Source organism: Lithobates pipiens, unplaced genomic scaffold, assembly GCF_037356315.1.
Source record: "Lithobates pipiens isolate NorthernLeopardFrog02 unplaced genomic scaffold, aLitPip1_a1.2 Scaffold_10, whole genome shotgun sequence".
Classification (NCBI taxonomy): domain Eukaryota; kingdom Metazoa; phylum Chordata; class Amphibia; order Anura; family Ranidae; genus Lithobates; species Lithobates pipiens.
In genome coordinates this window covers 2,696,454-2,719,626 of record NW_027507686.1, presented here as the reverse complement: position 1 = coordinate 2,719,626, position 23,173 = coordinate 2,696,454, and the positions used below count along the sequence as shown (strand labels likewise).

The following is a 23,173-nucleotide window of genomic DNA, read 5'->3' as shown; positions in this document are numbered from 1 at the left end:
GTCCATGTAAGAAGGTTCTCCTCGTTATGTGTACAGAAGACTCCCGTCCACAATCTCCCATTCAGCCCTGATTCACACTGGAGAGATTTGTCAAATCCTCAGCAATGGCGCCGTTCTAATCGATCGGATGACGAAGCGGATGACGAAGCGGATGACGAAGCGGATGACGAAGCGGATGACGAAGCGGATGACGAAGCGGATGACGAAGCGGATGATGGGTCCATCTCCACTCACACAGACCTGTCAAGAGCCCCGCTCTCCTCTATGGATGTCCGTTTTCATCCGATCCACCAAAATAGGGTTTCCATCCATCTGGATTTCACGGACCGGATCTTCCGGCAGTAAACGTCAGCGGGAATGTCACAGCAGACATCCGCTACCCCACAGGAGGTGAATGGAGTATCCGATCAGGACTGCCTGAAAAACCAACAGGCAGAGCCGATCAGAAAGTCCGCGTGAAAGGGGCCTTATAGTCGTCTTGTGGGCTAAACACATACAGCGTTTTTTTTGTGGTCTAAGTTAGGGCTGCAACTAACGATTATTTTCATAATCGATTAGTTGGCCGATTATTGTTTCGATTAATCGAATAATCGGTTAAAGAGGAAGTAAACCCTTCCAAACAACTTGGACCTACAGGTAAGCCTAGATTAAGGCTTACCTGTAGGTCCAAGCAATATCTCCTAAACCTATATGGTTTAGGAGATATTTGCCCGAAAATGGGCACCGCTGTCTACGGCGCATGCGCCATAGACAGCGGCGCGCAGGCGCACTAAATGCGGCAAATCCATGAATGGATTTGCCAAATTTGTCGACTCCCGTGCGCATGAGCGGGAGTGACGTCATCGCGGCTTCGCCGAGTGGCAGCGGCGGAGCTGCGAGACGCGACTCCCGTGCGCATGCGCGGGAGTGACGTCATCGCGGCTTCGCCGCTGTGATTCGTCGGAGCTGCGAGACGCCACCAGCAACATGGATGCGGTGGACTACAGGGATCAGCGGCGACTTCGCTGGCTCCTGTGTCAGGTAAGTGACACATAATGAGCTACTATGCGATGCGATGCATAGTAGTCCATTATGCTTTACCTTTGCAGGGAAAAAAAGAGGAAGTAAACTCATCAGGGTTTACTTCCTCTTTAATAACCTAAAAAAAAAAAAAGTTGGCTGCAATTTGCATTTTTACATATTTTTTTGGCCAAATTGTTGTTGGGCAGATTAAAAAAAAAAAACACAAATTGCCGCAAAAACGCATTACATGCTTTTCTGCAGCTTCTCCATTGAAGTATATTGAACCAAAAAAAACGAAATACCACAGTTTTGCGTTTAAAAAAAAAAAAAAAAAAAAAAAGTCTTGTCTTTTCCAAATACGCAGCGGCTGAAAAAAATCATGAATGTGAAGTGTCCCATAGAAAACCATGTAAATGAACTGTAGTGAGTTTCTGGAAGAAAGCACCAAAAAACACAGAGGTGTGACCCAGGCCTGAGATGTTTAGTAACAAAATGGGGTTAAAAACTAAAATTAGTACAAAAAGAGCAAATAATCGCTACTGTAAGGGGTTAATTTTTTTTACTATGGGACAGTGAAAGTAATATTTACAGTAGCGATTTGCTCTTTTTGTTACTATAAAGGGCTAAATTTTAGTTTTTTGTTAACCCCATTATGTTAGTGGGCCGATTATTCGATTATGAAAATAGTAATCGATTAATTTCATAATTGATTAGTTGTTTCAGCCCTAGTTTAAGTGGTGTCAGCCCTGCCCATTGCCTTTTGCTCAACTCCTCAACCACTCCCATTAGATCTACACAACATGACAGGCAAACTATATTCTGTAGTCCAAAGATAAGGCCCCCTAATGGCTTAGGCCTCATGTACACTTCAGCTGGTAAACAGACAGTTAGGGCATTTTCTCAGCTCTCCTATTTTCTTATGACTACATGTACACGGGGGGCGGGGGGGGGGGGGGGGGCGGCAGGTCGCTTACAATTGGTTCTAGGCCGTTTAGATTTTTTTTTGCATTCCAAAAAAAAAAAAAAAAATGGGTTCAGATTCATTTGAAACACCAAATGCTTGTAAACTCCGCTAAACATAAAAGTCATGTTTAGCAGCATTTTGTTTACAGACTTTTTTTAATATGAAAAACGTTTAGCTGAGTCTAGTGGACATCCCGGGTATGACGACGTTTGAAAACAAAATTATAAAATAAAATTTCCCCATCATTCAGTAGCGCTCAATTCTGCAAGTGTTCCGATTTATTATCGCTGTTTTCTAGCTGCTCTAAAACCACTTTTGACATAAAAGGGGCACTTTTTGGTTGCTATGGACAATCTCCAGTTTCCAGGCAGAAAACAAAAAAATAAAAACATACATACGTATGTATGTATGTATGTATGTATGTATGTATGTATGTATGTATGTATGTATGTATGTATGTATGTATGTATGTATGGTATGTATGTATGTATGTATGTTATATTATATATATATATATATATATATATATATATATATATATATATATATATATATATATATATATATATATATATATATATGTATATATATATATGTGTATATGTATATATGTATATATATATATATATATATGTATATGTATATATGTATATGTATATGTATATATATGTGTGTGTGTGTGTGTGTGTGTGTGTGTGTGTGTATACACATATATACACACACTATATATACACACACTATATATACACACACTATATATACACACACTATATATACACACACTATATATACACACACACACACACACACACACACACACAATATATATACACACACACACACACAATATATATACACACACACACACACACATATATACACACACACACACACACACACACAATATATATACACACACACACACACAATATATACACACACACTATATATACATACACACACACACAATATATACACACACACTATATATACACACACACACACACACTATATATACACACACTATATATACACACACACACACACACACACTATATATACACACACTATATATACACACACTATATATACACACACACACACTATATATACACACACAACCACACTATATATACACACACACTATATATATACACACACACTATATATATACACACACACTATATATACACACACACTATATATACAATATATACACAATATATACACACACAATATCATGCAGGGCTTGTGAAATTTCATACAGTAACGTCATCTAAGATTACAGTGTACTGTATATGTGTTTACATTTTTTGAACTTGCTGCTTGGCTCCGCCCCCACGCGTGACGTCGCAGGGAATGCCTGGCACACAGAGGCTTTGGGTTGGACAGAGTGGGGGGGAGGGGGGGAAATCGCAGGATCCCAGAGACAAGGTAAGTCCCCGCCCCAGGCTCCTGCAATGCAATCCCTAGTGTGGCTTGGGGGTTACCACTAATGGTACTAGAATTTAACCCCGAGCTACATCTGGAAAAATCGCCAGGGAGGTTAACGGCCTACCCTTATGCAGGCTCCTCCCCCCCTTCAGTCCATTATGAAATGCTGCTGCTAGACTAATACACCTCACCAACCAATCCATGACTGCCGCCCCTCTCTGCCAATCCCTTCACCGGCTTGCCTCACCATATAAAATTCAAACGGCTAACCATAACATCGCCCCCCATCTACATCACCAACCTCATCTCCAGATATCGCCCAAATCGTCCCCTCCACTCCTCCCAGGACCTCCTGCTCTCTGGCTCCCCAGTTACCTCCTCTCATGCTCACCTCCAGGACTTCACCCACCTAACAGTCCCCGAGCCACCCCCCCCCCCCCCCCCCCCATCAAATACCCTCCCCGCATCTATTACCTTTTGTACCAACCCCCCTCCATCACCTTTTGTATTTTGTACCACCACACCCTCCTTTAGAATGTAAGCTCTATGAGCCGGGCCCTTCTGTATTGAACTGTACTGTAATGGTGCTAATCCCCCCCCCCCTCTTCTACATTGTAAGCGTTGTGTAAACTGTTGGCACTATATAAATCATGAATAATAATATTTTCAGCAAAACAGTATAGGAATACAAACTGGGTATATCAACCCATCTGCAAAAAAAAGAAAAAAAAAAAAAAAATGTGCAACAGCGTAATTCATTTCAATGGCAAAAATAAATTCTACTGATCAATGAACGCCCCAATCACGTTGCACGAGTTTACAAACATCAAGCTTTTTTTTCCCTGCCAGCAGGAAAGGAGTGTAGGAGAGGAGTGTAGGAGAGATAACTAGAAGTCTCATGTGGAATGAGGTCATATACAGTGGATACACGAGGGGGGGAAAAGCTCGCTAGGCCCAAGACTACAAAGAACTTCTTAGAAGGATTACAACATATAATCTTTCACAACAACGACAATTAAACCAGGATGTCAAACTGAGGTTTATAGGCCACACACACATTATTCAACTGCATACCGTCCCCAACGTTTGGCTGCAATACATCCAACCTTGCAGGGAAAAAAAAATCTGACTTCATAAGGGTCTTACTAATGAGACACCGCATGTAGGTTTTTTGGTGAAGTTATGTGGCAAGGGGTCCGTTATAGATACGGCACCTCATCCCAAAAATTGGTTACAACAAAAGCAATAATTTGGAAAGGAGAGGAGATTATCACGGTGCCAAAAAAAATAAAAAATTTACGATGTAGTTTAACCACTTTCAGCCCCGGACCATTTTGCTGGCCAAAGACGAGACCACTTTTGTGCGATTGGGCACTGCGTCGCTTTAACTGACAATTGCGCGGTCGTGCTCACAAACAAAATTGACGTCTTTTTTTTCCCCCCACAAATAGAACTTTCTTTTGGTGGTATTTGATCACCCCTGCGGTTTTTATTTTTTTGCGCTATAAAAAAAAAATAGAGCAACAATTTTTTTTAAAAAAAAAGCATTTTTTATTTTGTTATAAAAAAATATCCCCCAAAAATATATAAAAACATTTTATTCTACTTTTGTAAAATAAAAAAATAAGCGATTCATTTGCACAAAAGTTATAGCGTTTACAAAATAGGGGATAGTTTTATGGCATTTTTATAAAAAAAAAAAAAAAATTAATAAAAATGCCATAAAACTATCCCCTATTTTGTAAACGCTATAACTTTGAACAAACAATTAATCGCTTATTGCGATTTGTTTTATTTTTTTTTACTAGTAATGGCGGCGATCAGCGATTTTTATTGTGACTGTGAAATTATGGGACACATCGAACATTTTTGACATTTTTGGGACCATTGTCATTTATACAGCAATCAGTGCTATACAAATGCAGTGATTCCTGTGTAAATGACACTGGCAGTGAAGGGGTTAACCAGTGGGTGGCAGTGTAGGGGGTTAAGTGTTTCTAGGGGCGTGTTACTAACTGTGGGGGGGCTGGGCTTTCTTTTAGTGAACACTGATCTCTGCTCCAATCACATGGAATACTTGAAATACTTACCTTAGAACGAGGCCCTGACATTTTCCCTCGGCGTGTCTTGCGGTATCGCGGTTCCAGCGCTGTGAGTGCCCGGAGCCGCAATATCGTCACTCCAGCACGGGAGATTTTTTTCCCGGCAGAGTTCGGCGTCTGCCAGACTTTCTGGCCGAGAATCCCTGTGCTCGTGCGCGGCTGCAGTCAGCGGCGCATTGCGAGTGGAATATCTCCTAAACCACACAGGTTTAGGAGACTTGTTTACCTACAGGTAAGCCTTATAGGAGGCGGTTTCCAAAGATGAGTTGAATCACCAGCAGACAGTCACAGTATTCCTGATGGAGAAGAGCTCTGTGGTACTCGGTCAAGATATGCAAGAAGACTGGCTGGTACACAAAACTGGGAGCCTCGGCTCTGTCTTTCCATCGAAACCCCTTTGTGGTGACTAAAGTGAGGGGAAGCATCTGATGCAACGTGCAAGAAAAAAAGCAGGAGAGAAGCCGTTGGGGGAAGTGAAAGAATCCAGATCTGATTCAATGTGAGTGCCTGCATGTGTTGTATCTTCCCCAGAAGGAGCAAAACCCGGGCGACCAGGGAGCGTCCCTCACTAGATACTGTCCTAGGCATGCCCGGCCTTCCGTGAGGTCTGCAGAGGCAGCCGGGCAGGGAGGCAACAAGCATGGCGGCCTGAAACCAACAAACATATGTAAATCCAGTCAGAAAAGCTGAATAATGCGACAGGTTTTTCCAATTGTGGGCGATGCGATTCTTGTTTCGGATGGGAGGAGCCACTCAGATGCTGCCCTGTAATGCGACTTGAGAAAGCAGCAAAGACCCCCCCCCCACCAAATTAACAGCTGGACAGATAATTGTAAAGCAATGATGACCTGATAAGGGAGACGCATTGCATAACTATAAATGAATGTATAACTATGTATACATCTCTAGTTTTTTTATAACTAATTTAAAATATTTTATTGTTTTCTATTAGAAAGCACTATAGTGTACAAAAGGACAGCATCCCCTGAGGAAGCCCGATATAGGGGCGAACGCTGGGAAATATCACCATGCTGTATCATTTATAACACAATGTATTGTACCATTACGTACTCTCTTGTTCCTGTATATTTTAATGATAAAAATCCTAGTTTTTGCTGTTCAAAAATAAAGTAAAATATTTTTTAAACATATCTGACTTAGAATATTTCACCTCTAAAGTCCATCAACTAGTGTTCCAATTTATATAATTTTGGGATGCGGTTCTTAAATAAATGGATGAGCCCGTGTTCATATAAATATCAGATAATTGTAAAGGTTCTTCTTCCAAAGGGTGCTTTTTACTTTCTCCAAGTGTTCACAGTCCTTAAATTGGAGCATCACCTACCCAACCACTATGGTAGCAACTGCATGTCTAAAATATTTGGGGGGGGGGGGGGGGGGGGGGAAGTAAATTCATTTTTGGCACACTACAACTATTGTCCCCTCCATAGATAAAGAAGAGACGCTATCCTAGGCCAGGTAAAGAAATAAAGTATTATGTCTTGCTCCGACAACCCCCATAGGGTCAGTAGTTTGTACAGCAATCCATATGATGACCATTAAAACAGTGTTCATATAGCCTGTGAAAAGCCCAAAGCCCCCCCCCCCCTTCATATTTAGCTGTGGGTTTCCCCTCAGTTGGGGGGGGGCACGCGTAGTGTACCCCTGGGGTTTTCATCACGTTACCTGCACTTTGCCAGGCTTCCATTAGATGGGGGCAAGCGTAGTGTACCCCTGGGGTTTTCATCACGTTACCTGCACTTTGCCAGGCTTCCAATAGAAGGGGGGCAAGCGTAGTGTACCCCTGGGGTTTTTCATCACGTTACCTGCACTTTGCCAGGCTTCCATTAGAAGGGGGGCAATCGTAGTGTACCCCTGGGGTTTTCATCACGGTTACCTGCACTTTGCCAGGCTTCCATTAGACGGGGGCAGTGTAGTGTACCACTGGGGTTTTCATCAGGGTTACCTGCACTTTGCCAGGCTTCCATTAGAAGGGGGGCAGTGTAGTGTACCACTGGGGTTTTCATCATGTTACCTGCACTTTGCCAGGCTTCCATTAGATGGGGGGCAGTGTAGTGTACCCCTGGGGTTTTCATCACGGTTACCTGCCACTTTGCCAGGCTTCCATTAGATGGGGGCAGTGTAGTGTACCACTGGGGTTTTCATCACGGTTACCTGCACTTTGCCAGGCTTCCATTAGAAGGGGGGCAAGCGTAGTGTACCCCTGGGGTTTCATCACGGTTACCTGCACTTTGCCAGGCTTCCATTAGACGGGGGGGCAGTGTAGTGTACCCCTGGGGTTTTCATCACGTTACCTGCACTTTGCCAGGCTTCCATTAGAAGGGGGGCAGCGTAGTGTACCCCTGGGCTTTCATCACGTTACCTGCACTTTGCCAGGCTTCATTAGACGGGGGGCAGTGTAGTGTACCCCTGGGGTTTTCATCACGTTACCTGCACTTTGCCAGGCTTCCATTAGAAGGGGGGCAGCGTAGTGTACCCCTGGGGCTTCATCACGTTACCTGCACTTTGCCAGGCTTCCATTAGAAAGGGGGCAGCGTAGTGTACCCCTGGGGTTTTCATCACGTTACCTGCACTTTGCCATGCTTCCATTAGAAGGGGGGCAGCGTAGTGTACCCCTGGGGTTTTCATCACGGTTACCTGCACTTTGCCAGGCTTCCATTAGATGGGGGGCAGTGTAGTGTACCACTGGGGTTTTCATCAGGGTTACCTGCACTTTGCCAGGCTTCCATTAGATGGGGGGCAGTGTAGTGTACCCCTGGGGTTTTCATCACGGTTACCTGCACTTTGCCAGGCTTCCATTAGATGGGGGGCAGTGTAGTGTACCACTGGGGTTTTCATCACGGTTACCTGCACTTTGCCAGGCTTCCATTAGAAGGGGGGCAAGCGTAGTGTACCCCTGGGGTTTTCATCACGGTTACCTGCACTTTGCCAGGCTTCCATTAGACGGGGGGCAGTGTAGTGTACCCCTGGGTTTTCATCACGTTACCTGCACTTTGCCAGGCTTCCATTAGAAGGGGGGCAGCGTAGTGTACCCCTGGGGCTTTCATCACGTTACCTGCACTTTGCCAGGCTTCCATTAGATGGGGGGCAGTGTAGTGTACCCCTGGGGTTTTCATCACGGTTACCTGCACTTTGCCAGGCTTCCATTAGACGGGGGGCAGTGTAGTGTACCCCTGGGGTTTTCATCACGTTACCTGCACTTTGCCAGGCTTCCATTAGAAGGGGGGCAGCGTAGTGTACCCCTGGGGCTTTCATCACGTTACCTGCACTTTGCCAGGCTTCCATTAGAAAGGGGGCAGCGTAGTGTACCCCTGGGGTTTTTCATCACGTTACCTGCACTTTGCCAGGCTTCATTAGAAGGGGGGCAGCGTAGTGTACCCCTGGGGTTTTCATCACGTTACCTGCACTTTGCCAGGCTTCCATTAGAGAATGAGGTTATGGTACATTTCCTGATCGCTCACCAAAAGTCCTGCAGATCGATGTGAATCGTTCTTAGAATGGGGGCCTTCAATATATATATGGAGATACGATCACAACGCTCAACATGCATCACACCCCGAAATATTCTTCAACCACGACATGTGCTGAGAAGAGGAGCGTCATTTCAACACTCCTCACCGGGACTGAAAACTGATCTGGGCTTGAAAGTATTCAAAACACAAACAGCAGAAACTGGAATCGGCATATGTAGAAGGAGGATATGAAACTGAACGCCTCTTACTGGAGCCAAGTTTGTATTCACACCAGGAGGTTTATACCGGGATCAGCAGCGGCTGCAAGTAAATCATTAAAAGCCTCACCATTTCAAACCCGTGAAAGATTGTAAGCAGTGCAACGGGGCCCATTTCTCCAGCTCATCTACATGGTGAATAACGCCGGACTGGTTCACATCTGCAGTCCTGTATATATCCTCCATGTTTAGATACACAATATTCTAAAACAATAGCATATAGTAGCTTTTAAATTACTTGCTGATAACGTTAACGATGTAACATTTATTTTTATTTTTTAACCAAACATGTCATGCTCATCTCCTCTATGCGGATGGATCTGCACAGAGCAGCCCAGATACTCCTCTTCTCAGGTCCCTCTTTGCTGCTCCTGGCACCTAACCCCCCCCCCCCCCCAAAAATCAGCAGCTTTCTATGGAGGCACCACCCCCTCTCCCCCGATTGGCTGACCGACTGATGTGGAGCCAATGGGCCGCTGATTTGACTCAGCCAATCAGGAGTAGTATCCAGGATGGCTTAGACATTTGTCAACATTGCTGGAGAGATGGGGCTCAGGTATTTTTTTTTTGGGGGGGTGTAGGGGTAGCTGCTACACAAAAGTTAATGCATAAAAAAAAATTGAAAATATATAATATATTATATATATATATATATACATATATATACATATATATACATATATATACACATATATATACACATATATATACACATATATATACACATATATATACATATATATACATATATATACATATATATACATATATATACATATATATACATATATATACATATATATACATATATATACATATATACACATATATACATACCTATATATCTATATATCTATATATCTATATATCTATATCTCACACACCTGACTTAACGCTCGTTCCAGCAAATCACCGTATCAGTACGGCGGTCCCTTTAAGAGCAGGTGCGTGCCGCCCACTGCACAGCGTGGGAGCCGATACACGTGGCCAGGAGCCGTGATGTCCGCCTGCCACCCGCAAATCACTTCACAGACCCAGAATGGGGATCTGTCAATGCAAACAAACAGGTCCCTGATCTAACAGAGGAGTACAGTGCGAGTAGGAAGTGATCAGGAACAGCGATCTCTCTCTCCTCCAGTCAGTTCCCGTTAGAACACACAAGGGAACACTTAACCCTTCCCTGCCAGTGACATTTATACAGTAATCAGTGCATTTTTATAGCACTGATCTGCTGCAGTCCCAGGGGAAAAAAAAATTAAAAAAGTGATAAAAATGCTATAGATCTATCCATCCCCTATTTTGCAAACCAATCAATATACACTGCCCATGCTGGCCTGCTCTCTCTCACTGACTGACAGCAGTGGGAGCCAATGATGCCTCTCTGCAGTCTCAGCCAATGAGGGGAGGGAGTCCTGGGCAGCTGAGATACTCCTACAACATTGCTGGATCTAGATAAGCTCATGCAAGTATTATGGGGGGGGCTGCACATAGAAGGCTTTTAATCTGAATGCCACCTTCTGCCTTTACAACCCTCCTTTAAAAAGGGTTTGTAAAAAGTAAATTCTATACTTGTCTACTTTGTGTGAGGAGTCCCCCCTACAGCAGGGGGTGTCCAAACTTTTTTTTTTTTTTACATAGAGGGCCAGATTTCATGAAGTGAACATGTGTAAGGGCCAACCAGCCTGAGAGAGATTTATATATGCAAAGTTTATTGCAAACAGCATACTATTCATTGCATAACATCATATGAAATCTCTTTCTCTCACTCCCTCAATGATGAGCTCAGACGAGAATGAAAATATATATAAAACATTTTATTTTATTTTTTTTAAAGGAAGGAATCAGCTCGAGTGCCATTATGTTTTTTATGCTGTTAGTGTTAATCCCGAGCACCGCACTAATTTAGTATAAGCAGGGGCGTGTGGCTGGGCGTGTTCACAAGTCTATGTGCTCAAGCAGCTATGAAGCTGACAGCGCCACGGCCAATCACAGGCACCGTGACATTTCCCCAATCTCTGCAAATGCAGAGTCTGGGAATAGTCAGTTTCTGATTGGCCCTTCACGCTGTCAGCTTCATAGTCTGTCACATACACTTGTGAACACGCCCAGCCACATGCCCCCGCTTATACTAAGCATTAGTGTGGCGCTCAGGATTTGTCAGGCTAAAGACATATTAACAGCATAAAAAACACACGCTCGAGCTTTGGGGGCACAGATGTATATATATATGCAAATTCCAAGTGGGGGCCACATCAAACCGGAATGCGGGCCGGACTTTGGACAAGCCTGTCCTACAGGTGACCTCCTCTACGAGCCTCCCACGGGTGCTCCTGCCCCTCCTCTGTACAGTGCCCCCCATGGGAAGCCACTTTCCATGGGGGGACTCATGTGTGCTCACCCCGAGTCCCTCGGTTGCATCCATTGACAAAGAGGGACGAGGGACACCCCCCCATCCCCCGCTCCATAGTCACTGTCTCTGATTGACGTACCCCAGCAATGGCAGCGAGACAAACGATCTGCGGATGTGCACGCGGCTGGATCGAAAGGGGTCTCAGGTAAGTAAAGGTGGGCTGAGGAGGGAAGCTGACACCTAAATTTTTTTTTTTTTTTTTTTTTACCTTAATTTAAGGAATGCATTAAGGTAAAAAAAAATGTGTTTAGACTTTACAAGCCCTTTAAATTCAAAGCAGCACTTTCAGAAATAGAAATTTCCTACCATTTACGCAATACATCAGTATTTCAACACTCCAAAAAAAAAAAAATGCAGCCGTTTTCTAAAATACTGAGCCTGCAACTATTTGACGAGGGCCCAGACCACGAATCCCTCCACTCGATGAATAACCCCCCCCCCCCCCAACATCAGATATCCTTTACTAGTGTTTATAATGCAGGTTGTGACTGGCAGCGCACGTGACGGTCACATCCTCACAATACTGAGACACAAATCTGCTTCCCGGATGATGCAACAAGCAGCAGAAAGTCACAATTAGGACGACCTCAAACACACGGCTTTGTTTAATAAAACCAGCTCGACGTGTCTCTGAACGTTCGCTCCCACGCTCTTCTCTGCTCTCTTTTTTAAAGGCAGGTGTGACAATAAGTAGTAGTTTAAATGAAGCATTTCACAAACAAAATACCAGTCTAAAAGGTGTGTGACAGGAAAGTAAACCTTCTTCCCTTTGAAGTTTCATTTGTATAAAACCAAAAAGAAAAAGCACCGGAGAACCACGGACAACAAATAGCGGCATAAAGGTGAAGTACAAACCGCTGAATAATACCAGTCTGTAAAAAAATTAAAAAAAATAATAAAAAAAGGCGGAATTTAGTGCAACACAAAAGCTTGAAAATCCTTAAAGTGACACTAAACAATATGCTTGTTCTGCAAAAACAATCCACGCCCACCCAACATAAAGTGGTTGTAAAAACCCGCTTGGTCAGGAACATAACGACCACCTCCGTTTAACAACCCTATGTCCGCGTTTTATAGAAATATGCCGATTTGTACCCATCAGATCACTCCCCGGCGCTCACGTGACTGCTCGTCGCTCTCCTCTCCCAGTCTGACAGCTACAATAGGATGGGGCTGAGAACTCCCACTGATGACAGCGGAGAGAGGCAAAAAATCACGTGAGCGCTGAGATGCATCTGAAATAAAAAATAAAAAAAATTAGAAATCAGCATTTTTCTTCTGTAAAACATGCACTGGGGCACATCAAATTATTAAACAGAGGATTATGAATATTAGAATTAAATAAGCAGCAAGGGAAGGGGCACAAGCCAACAGTTTTTTTTTTGGGGGGGGGGGGCTGTAAGAGACGGGACAGAGGAGAGCCGCGGACAACGGAGGCAAGTAAACTGACCACACTGTCAGGGCTCAGCAGCCTTGATAAACCGTGGTCAGTGTACTGCAGGGTGGATTCGATTGAAAGTGGAAGTAAACCCTCCTATCATTTTCAGCCACGGAAGCGGCCATCTTTGCCTCCGTTTAATCTTCAGCTGCCGAGGTGCTGCACATGTGATCTGTTATGACGCCAGCCATTGGATGCTTTGACAGTTTGGTTGAGAGCACAGCCAATGTGCAGTTTGCATTCCGGGAATGTAACCGTTTTTTTAAATTTAAAAATTGATGGGTTTACTTCCACTTTAACTCGAGACGGATTTAAATCACTAGTAAAAAGACTTGATTTAAAGCAACTCGATTTAAATCAATTTTTAAAGAGCAACTGTCACCTCTGACCCGCTGTTGGCTCCCCGACCGTTCCATTCACTTTAAAATGGGGCGGTGACACAACAAAGGGATGGGCGTGGCAGCAGCAGGCGATTGGACAGCCGCTACCAGGCGCTGCCATGATGGATCTGAAATGACAGGACTTATTCTTGCTGGTAGTTAGAATCTTTAAATACTTGTAAACAAAATGAAGGTTTCCCATTTAGGATAATAAGCTGTCAGGTTAGTAAAACGGCGAAATCAGAACCAATTCAATTGTACTAGGGCTGAAACAACGAATCGATTAATCGACAACTAATCGATTATGAAATTAATTGATTACTATTTTCATAATCGATTAATCGGCCAGTAACATAATGGGGGTAAAAAAAACAAAAACAAACAAAAAAAAACACCCAAACTAAAATAAATATTACTTTCACTGTCCCGTAGTAAAAAAGGAACCCCTTACAGTAGCGATTATTTTCTCTTTTTGTACTTAGTTTTTTAACCCCCATTAGGTTACTAAACATCTCAGGCCTGGGTCACACCTCTGTTTTTTGGTGCTTTTTGCAGAAACGCACTACAGTTCATTTACATGGTTTCCTATGGGACACGTTCACATCCATGATTTTTTCAGCTGCTGCTTATTTGGAAAATACAAGGACTCCCCCCCCACCCCCCAACGCAAAACGGTGCCAATTAATTTTTTGGTTCAATATACTTCAATGGAGAAGCTGCAGAAAAGCAATGTAATAATGCATTTTTGCAGCAATTTGTTTTTTAATCTGCCCAACAACAAATTGGCCAAAAAAATATTTAAAAATGCAAATGGCAGCAAAATTACCTCTTTTATTTTAAGGTTATTAACCGAAATAATAATCGACCAACTAATCGATTATGAAAATAATCATTAGTTACAGCCCTAAATCGTACAGTTTGTAGTGTACATAGATTTGTAACTTTTTCCTGAACGTTGTTTATCTCATGGGTACTGTGACATCCGCCGGCTGGCCGAAGACCCCAAAGCCGATGCTTCGTTCGGGTCTCAGACCTAGCAACCCGGAAGAGATGTCATGACATCACTTCCCAGATTACCAGCATCTTAAAAAAGGCACCAGTTTTAAAAAAAAAAAAAAAAAGTATTTAAAATCGCCGATCTGCATTTGAAATTTTTCAAAAATGTCAAGAGGAGGGATTTGGGGTCTTATAGACTTTTTACAATCTTTGTGACAGCAATAAAAAAAAAAAAAAAAAAAAAAAGAAGTACATGGGGAATTGCCTAGGAGAGGGATATTTATGCAATGAATCAGGGGTGCACCAAATCGTTTTTTTGGTGCCGAAACCAATACTGAAAATGAAAAGTACACTAGGCCGAAAACCGAAAATTACTGTTTTTAAAAAATATTTTTATACAGGAAATGGTCAGAGACTGGGGACATGATAAAAGAGTTAAAGCGGTTCTTCACCCTAAAGGGGAAGTTCCGCTAATCTTATCCCTCCCCCCCTCCGGTGCCACAATCGGCACCTTTCAGGGGGGGAGGGGGGTGCAGTTACCTGGATAATCCAGGTAACTGCACCCACTTCCGGCCAGACCGCCGCAGACCCCCGCAGACGCTCCGCCCCCCCCCCGTTGTGTTCTGGGAAACACACAGTTCCCAGAGACACAGCGGGGGACCATAAGAGACGCGCAGCGCGACTCGCGCATGCGCAGTAGGGAACCGGGCAGTGAAGCCGTCATGATTCACTTCCCGATTCCCTGACAGAGGATGGCGGCGGTGGCAGCAGCGAGACGAGCGATCGCTCGTCATCTGCCGCCGACATCGCTGGAACCTGGGACAGGTAAGTGTGATTTTATTAAAAGTCAGCAGCTGCAATATTAGTAGCTGCTGGCTTTTAATATTTTTTTTTTAGGTGCAGCTCCTCTTTAAGTGCAGCCAGTGTTGTCCCCAGTGTAGAGAAGAGAGGAGAGAAAGGAGAGCCGCCTCCTCCACCTGGTTGAATAGAGCACCGGGAATATCACAGCTTGAATTTCAATAGCTGTGTGTTCCCCGTCAAGCGTTGTCGCATACAGCCCCTCCCCCTTGTCCAGGCACTTTGATGAAACAAAAAAACAAATAATTAAAAAACCCTTTAATGCACATAATATCGGCTATTGGTCTGGGGAGGTGGCAAAGATACCGGTATATCGGCACTGGAAAAAAGGATATCGGTCGATCTCTAGCATCGATTCTTCCAGTCAGTGTATCTGCGTGCCTGTATGGGATGTACCGGCAGATCTGCAGGAGACGTGCATGCACTATTCCTTTAAGTCTGCAACTTTTGGGGGGGGAAGAAAAAAAAACAAAAAAAAAAAATGAAAAAAGGTGCAAAGGAGAGAGAACTTTTGAATTATCTGCGATATGTGGGATTTTTCCGGGGGGCAATAATGAACACCAGACAAGGACACTCCTTGCAAAGTGAGGTTTATCAATGTGTTGGCAGACCTGTCAGCAAGTTCAGTCTTCCACCATTGTACCGATCCAGGTGGTATGAGAACACCAGGAGGGCCGTCACCGATGGGCCCAGAATCCATTCACCTCCTGACACTCAGTGACTGCCAGAGATCTTCTCATCTATAGTCATACAAAGTTGCAAACCAAAGTAAGAAACCAACGATGGGAACTCTGACAACTAGTGAAATAGCCGAGTCATCTTTTACTGGCAACAAAAACACATTTTCCTTCTGTGCTCAGAGGTCACACCATGGTTTAGTCCAAAGCTGATGCCGAGAGACTGCAGAGAAGGTCTTCATCCAGAAAGACAAACCGGGTCCTCTCCAAATACCCGAGCCCAGCACTGAGCACACCATCCACACTTGGAAGTGATGAGAATATTGAAAGTGAAGATGATATTGAATACACATTTCAGGGAAAAAAAAACCTCCATCTAGCAGGTCTAGAGATTTCCGCTTTTCCAGGCTGCTCTCAGCTCCCAGGCCACCATATCATCATCATCATCTGAGCGGGTCAAGCCTAAAAAGGTAACAGGAGAGCAGCTGTAGATTATAAAAAGGCAGAAGGTTATCTTATCTTCATGCATTAAAGCGGAGTTCCACCCAAAAGTGGAACTTCAGCTCATTTGTCTCCTCTTCCCCCCTTCCGATGCCACATTTCAGGAGGGGGGGGGGGGGGGAGGTGGCTGACGGGGATACCTGTCCCCACTTCTGGGAGATCGCAGCAAATTACATCAGCAGCTCGGCTCCCTCCTCCTTCCCCCGCCAGTAAGAGCGCAGCAGAGCCTTGCGCATGCTCAGTAGGGACCCGTTATGAAGCCCTAATATACTTCATTGCTGGGTTCCCGTTAGACCCCTTTCACACTAGAGGCGTTTTTCAAGCGCTTTAGCGCTAAAAATAGCGTCTCTAAAGCGCCTGAAAAAAATGCCTCATCTGTAAATCGCAGTGAGAGCCCCAGTGCTTTCACACTGGAGCGGTGTGCTGGCAGGACAAACAAAAGTCCTGCAAGCAGCTTCAAGGCACTTTAGGAGCGGTGTATACGCCGCCCATTAAAATTCATGAGCAGCGCCTGCAAAGTGCAGAGGGCACTTTTAACCCTTTATTCGGCCGCCAACACGAGTTAAAAGTGGCGCAAAGACAGTAAGGCTGCTTTCACACTGGGGCCCCGGTGGCGTCCACTGTAAAGCGCCGCTATTTTTTGCGGCGTTTTACCGTCTTTTGCAGAGCTTTCTGGCCAAAAAAGGGTTAAGACGACCAGGCAAAGCGGCGCTGCCCATTCATTTCAATGGGCAGGAGCGGTGTACCTTCACCACGCCAAAGATGCTGCTTGCAGGAGTTTCCTGCCAGCGCACCGCTCCAGCGTGAAGGCACTGGGGGGTTTTTCCACACAGACGGCATGGGAGGAGTTTTTCAGTCGCTATTTTTGGGCCAAAAGTGCCATAAAAATACCTGAGTGTGAAAGGGGTCTAAAGCACAGCTAAAAATGCCCGGGCACTGGCAGTGTGAAAGGGCTCTTACCGGCAGTGGCGGCATCAGCACCCAACAGCTAATGACAACATCGGCTAAGGTGCCAACATTGCTGGACTCCAGGGCAGGTAAGTGTCCTTTTATTAAAAGAAGTCAGCAGCTGCAGTATGTCGCCCTTTAAAAATGGTGATTTAAATCAAATCCACCCCGATTGGCAGGCTGAATGTACCAAGTTGAGCGATCAAACGTGCCCCTGTAAAGGGTTACCGTCTCATGTAGTAAAGCACAAGATCCCTCTTGTGTCAATATTCGCCGATTTGGCTTCCATTACCAAATGCTCGGTGGACACGGCAGATTGTGGCCAAGGTACGCCTTGTAATAAAATTCGGAAGTAGAATCTGCATTGCCCAAAACAAGTCGCACAACTTGGCACTGCCAAGAGTTTTTGGAAAGGACAAAACCGAACAGTTTGTTGACAGTTACCACTTGTGTTGTATTGCTGGCCTGCATGTGCCCATCACCCTCTTATTACACAGTATAGAGGCGGATCCGCTGCACACAAGTCTCTTCTCCAGCCGAGTCGCTCCAAGGAAACATGAAGCACCACCGACAATCGGAGACAGAAGCCGTCACTCGGCCCCGGGCCTCGTGTTTTGGCAATCAAAAAAAGGAAACCACTTCCATCGAAGGCTTCTCACACAGGCCTTTAGAGCTGAATTCCAGGTATGGCTATTTTAGCCTCCATAGCGTTATTCCCCGAGTGTGGCTCGGGGTGGATTTTCAGTAGCAAAAGCGGTAACACCCGAGCTACACCCGGGATCGCATCGCAGGATCCGGATCACGGCGCCAAATTCAAAACAATACAGTAATGTCATTTAAGACTACAGTGTATCAAATCGTTTCACATCCCTTCTGTCCCCAGTGCTCTGTCCTGTGCCCTGCATGCCGTTTTATATCATATATACTGTTCTTCCTGCCTGGAAGCTGGAGATAGTCCATAGCAACCAAAAAGCATATTTTTTTTACATCAAACACTGATTTAGACCAGCTAGAAAACCGCGATAATAAATTAGAATCACTTGCAGAATTGAGCAATTTGTGGGGAAATCCGAACACTGAAAGTAATGACAGCAACAATTCCGCAGCTGAGCACATTTCTGTGTTTTTGATTTGATTATATACAATTCATAATTAAAAAAATGATTCAATTGTTACAATTATCGATTATATTATAATTTATGATTTCACGTTTCAAATTTTCATACCCGGGATGTCTACTAGACTCGTATTTGGACAGATTTAAGTGAGTTATTCCCAAGAATTACAGGCCTACAATATAAAAACGCCAAAATTTCCATGCAAAACAATCGTACCGCTTTGAGCATCAAAACACTGAAATAATCACCCCGACAGGGAGGTTAACGCGGGACTCGGCGTTTTTTGTTTTTTTTTTAAAGCCAGCAGCTACAAATACTGCAGCTGCTGACTTTTAAAATAGTGACACTTACCTGTCCAGCGCGCCCGCGATGTCGGCACCCGAAGCCGATCTCTAGATCGACACTCGGGTGCTGCCGCCGCCATCTTGGGTATGGGAATCAGGAAGTGGAGCCTTTCGGCTTAATTTCCCGGTTCCCTACTGCGCATGCACGAGTCGTGCTGCGCAATAAGGACGGTCCCCGCTGTCTCTGGGATCTGTGTGTTTCCCAGCAGGCAGCGGGGCACTTGCGGAAGGGGGCGGGCACTTGCGGAAAGGGGCGTAATCTACGCCCCTTTCCGCAGAGAGCTATCCCGGAAGTGGGTGCAGATACCTGTACTGTACAGGTATCTGCACCCCCCTCCCCCCTGAAAGGTGCCAATTGTGGCGCCGGAGGGGGGGGAGGGTTTTCCGATGAGCGGAAGGTCCATTTTAGGGTGGACCGCCGCTTTAAAGAGGAACTGCAGTCGGCTCACACAATTTGTAATAAAAACCTCTTTACCATTCTGAAGCTTCCTTCCAACCACACTGCATATTATTTTATATATATACTGTGATTCTGTACTTGTCAAATATGCTGCAGAAATCTCCCTCCACTGAGTCTGGCTGCAGCCATTTTAACTGTGGGCAGCTGAAGCTGCTGCCTGTTCACTTCCTGGATTTACACAGAGACACACCTCCAGCTCTGCAACTCTCATTGGACCGCTTATGATTCGTCATCCCTTTGATACTGAGAAACTCAGGAGAGAGAGAGCTGTGCATGTCATAAGCCTAGGCCAGTGATGGTGAACCTCGGCACCCCAGATGTTTTGGAACTACATTTCCTATGATGCTCATGCACTCTGCAGTGTAGTGGAGCATCATGGGAAATGTAGTTCCAAAACATCTGGGGTGCCGAGGTTCTCCATCACTGGCCTAGGCTAATGACCAGACAAGAAACAGGAAGTGGGGCTGTATAAGGGATTTACTGGTAGAAAAAAATAAAAATGTTACTATCCAAAGTTAAAACTACAAGGAGCAGAAGATTTAATAGATGGAAAGATGAAAACTGACTGACGGTCCACTTGAAGTCTAACTTTGAGCACTGTTAACGAGTGTCATACCTGACCAATCACAACGGAAGATGCAAATGGCCGTATAGATACTCCAAATACGATTATCGCAGGCTTCTTTGCCCCCCCCCCCCCCCCCAGCAACTGCTTGGTGAACACAGGACACTTTTTGATAATTAAATTCCGCCAAAAGATATTTGACCCCCACATACACGGATGTGTCGGGGGCCCTACACATAACGTAGATTGGCGTCACACATCGCCGCGCATGCCAGGAAGGAGCAATATTTCTAGCACCACACCTCCCCCGCAACACCATACTGAAGACCATCTTTTAAAAGTTGCCTATAGAAAATATCGGCTACTGAAGTTTGTCGCCATTTCACAGCCGCGTGGGAATTTACGGTTTGACGCGTTGGGTCTCCATTTCCTCGCTGTGATTCTCATCTTTTCTATTTTTACCAAAACTCTCATTTTTTTTCTCATTATGTTTTTGTGCCCTAAAATTAAACTTCAGTGTATTTTTGTACTGAAATTTTGCATTTACTAGACCTTTGCGGTTATATTGTGTGACAGATTGGAACTACCGCTATTTTTTTTCTCTAGAGGTGTCTGCATTCAGAAAATAGATTTTTTTTTTTTGGTGGGGGGGGTCTGAAATTTTCAGGCCTAAAATGCAAACACAGCTCGGGCAGTGAAAGGGTCAAAACTGACAGGTCAAGCGATATTCCCAAACTGCTGTGTGACAGCGAAGAGATTCTTACAAGGAGAGACCTTCACATCCGCAATCATTATGACCGATCCCAAAAGCACCGAAGCCCACAGACCATGCAATGCGATTGGACAACCTCCTCCTCCGCAGTCACCATGTAGCAAACAGGATCCATATAAGCAAAAATCGATCGTTCAGGTGGCCAATACATGTCCAGAGATGACAGAAGTGCTCTGCGCTTTACCCGCACCTTGTCAGACTTCCATTTCCTGCGATTTTGGTGCGGCGTGTGGCTCTGCCGTGATGCACTTTCAGAAAGCGCACAATAAAGCGCAGGCATAACAGAGGTCTATGACACCGTCCAGCCGACCCGCACTGAAGGTCAGCGCCCTCAATGTACGGAGAACTCTTCTCTATGGACCCCTCACCCCACACACGCGCAGCGCAAACCAAATGTTACAATTGTACAAAACGCAGCTCAACAACCGCAAGACACCGCCGTGCGCAACCCGCAACAATGTGTCATTCTGTAAAATTGCAATAAAGTTACAAAAGAAAGACAATTATACTTTGTAGTCCCCCTTCCCCCCCCCCCCCATTGCTGGTCATTGTAGTCCACCCCCCATTGCTGGTCCTTGTAGTCCCCCCCCCATTGCTGGTCCTTGTAGTCCCCCCCCCATTGCTGGTCCTTGTAGTCCCCCCTTCCCGGTCCTTGTAGTCCCCCCTTCCCCCCCCCAATGCTGGTCCTTGTAGTCCCCCCTTCCCGGTCCTTGTAGTCCCCCCTTCCCCCCCCCCCAATGCTGGTCCTTGTAGCCCCCCTTCCCCCCCATTGCTGGTCCTTGTAGTCCCCCCTTCCCCCCCCCATTGCTGGTCCTTGTAGTCCCCCCTTCCCCCCCCCCATTGCTGGTCCTTGTAGTCCCCCCTAGCCCCCCATTGCTGGTCCTTGTAGTCCCCCCTTCCCCCCCCCCATTGCTGGTCCTTGTAGTCCCCCCTAGCCCCCCATTGCTGGTCCTTGTAGTCCCCCCTTCCCGGTCCTTGTAGTCCCCCCCTACCCCCCCCATTGCTGGTCCTTGTAGTCCCCCCCCCCATTGCTGGTCCTTGTAGTCCCCCCACCATTGCTGGTCCTTGTAGTCCCCCCTTCCCCATTGCTGGTCCTTGTAGTCCCCCCTCCCCCATTGCTGGTCCTTGTAGTCCCCCTCCCCCCCCCCCATTGCTGGTCCTTGTAGTCCCCCCTAGCCCCCCATTGCTGGTCCTTGTAGTCCCCCCTTCCCGGTCCTTGTAGTCCCCCCCTACCCCCCCCATTGCTGGTCCTTGTAGTCCCCCCCCCCATTGCTGGTCCTTGTAGTCCCCCCCCCCATTGCTGGTCCTTGTAGTCCCCCCTTCCCCATTGCTGGTCCTTGTAGTCCCCCCTCCCCCATTGCTGGTCCTTGTAGTCCCCCTTCCCCATTGCTGGTCCTTGTAGTCCCCCCTCCCCCATTGCTGGTCGTCCCCCGGTGTCCTCTTACCGTGTCCGGTCCCGGTCGGTGTCCAGGTCTCCGGGCGGTCAGTGTCGGTGAAGTAGTCCGGTGTTGGCGGTGGAGGAGGAGGAGGGGGAGGGAGGGAAGGCCGCGAAGTGGCGCATGGAGCCGCGGCCTACCTCCCCCTCCTCCCCTCCTCCGGTGAGGGAACGGAGACCGGCGGTGACCGGTGCGGCAGATCCGAGGAGGCGGAGGAGGGGGCGGCGGAGCGGTGACAGGAGGTCACAGGATCCCGGGCGGAGGGGGAGGAAGGCGGCGGCGGGGCGGTGACCGGTGTCAGGCCGAGATACGTGTACGGAGGGAAGGGGGGGAGGGGAAGGCGGGCGGGCGGACTCCTCCGGTGCTTGTCTCTCTCTCTTGCTCGCTCTCTATCGTCTCACAGGCCGCTCCCGTGCGCGCCCCCACAACGCTCCTTCCATCGCGAGCCGCTTCCACGCGCCCTTTGACTCCCTCGAGGCGCGCTCCCTGAGAGACGGAGGAGGTGGCGACGTGACGGCGCCTCTGATTGGCCGGCTCGTCACCGGCCGTGTGCCTCGGAGGAGTTGATTGGCTGGCCGCACCGAGTGACGCAGAGTAAATGCAGAAGCGGAGGGGGGGGTGGAGACACGAGGAGAGGAGGGGGGAGGGAAGTAGGCGGGTAACGCCTTCCTATTAACTCAGCTCCTCCCTCCAAGTCTCTGTTGTTGTGTTGCTCGTGACGTCAGGGGGAGGGGATAGGGTGGCCGGGTCGAAAGTTGTCAATCTTTGACAGGAGGCGTCCTGATTGGCTGAGCCGGCGGGGTTGTTTGAAAACACAGAGAATGTGCTGGCTCCGCCCCTTCCGCTCCCTGAAAAGATACATTGTAATAAAAGAAAAGAATTCCCCCAGGAAGGAGCACGTGACCCGATTGCCCCCCCTCACCTGTGTGTGTGTGTGTGTGTATATATATATATACTCTCATCATGATTGTCCTCCTTTCTCACCTGTGTGTATATATATATATATATATATTTATA

The 23,173-nt window shown here is 46.2% G+C and overlaps 1 protein-coding gene across 1 annotated transcript in view; it reads right to left on the bottom strand.

Annotated features, from left to right (window-relative positions):
• Positions 1–22,662, bottom strand: part of ANKRD11 (ankyrin repeat domain containing 11) — a gene marked incomplete in the record, with an annotated part of 181,987 nt that extends 159,325 nt beyond the window's left edge. Inside the window, 1 exon segment of the mRNA XM_077451033.1 lies at positions 22,166–22,662.
• Between the last annotated feature and the right edge of the window lie 511 nt (positions 22,663–23,173).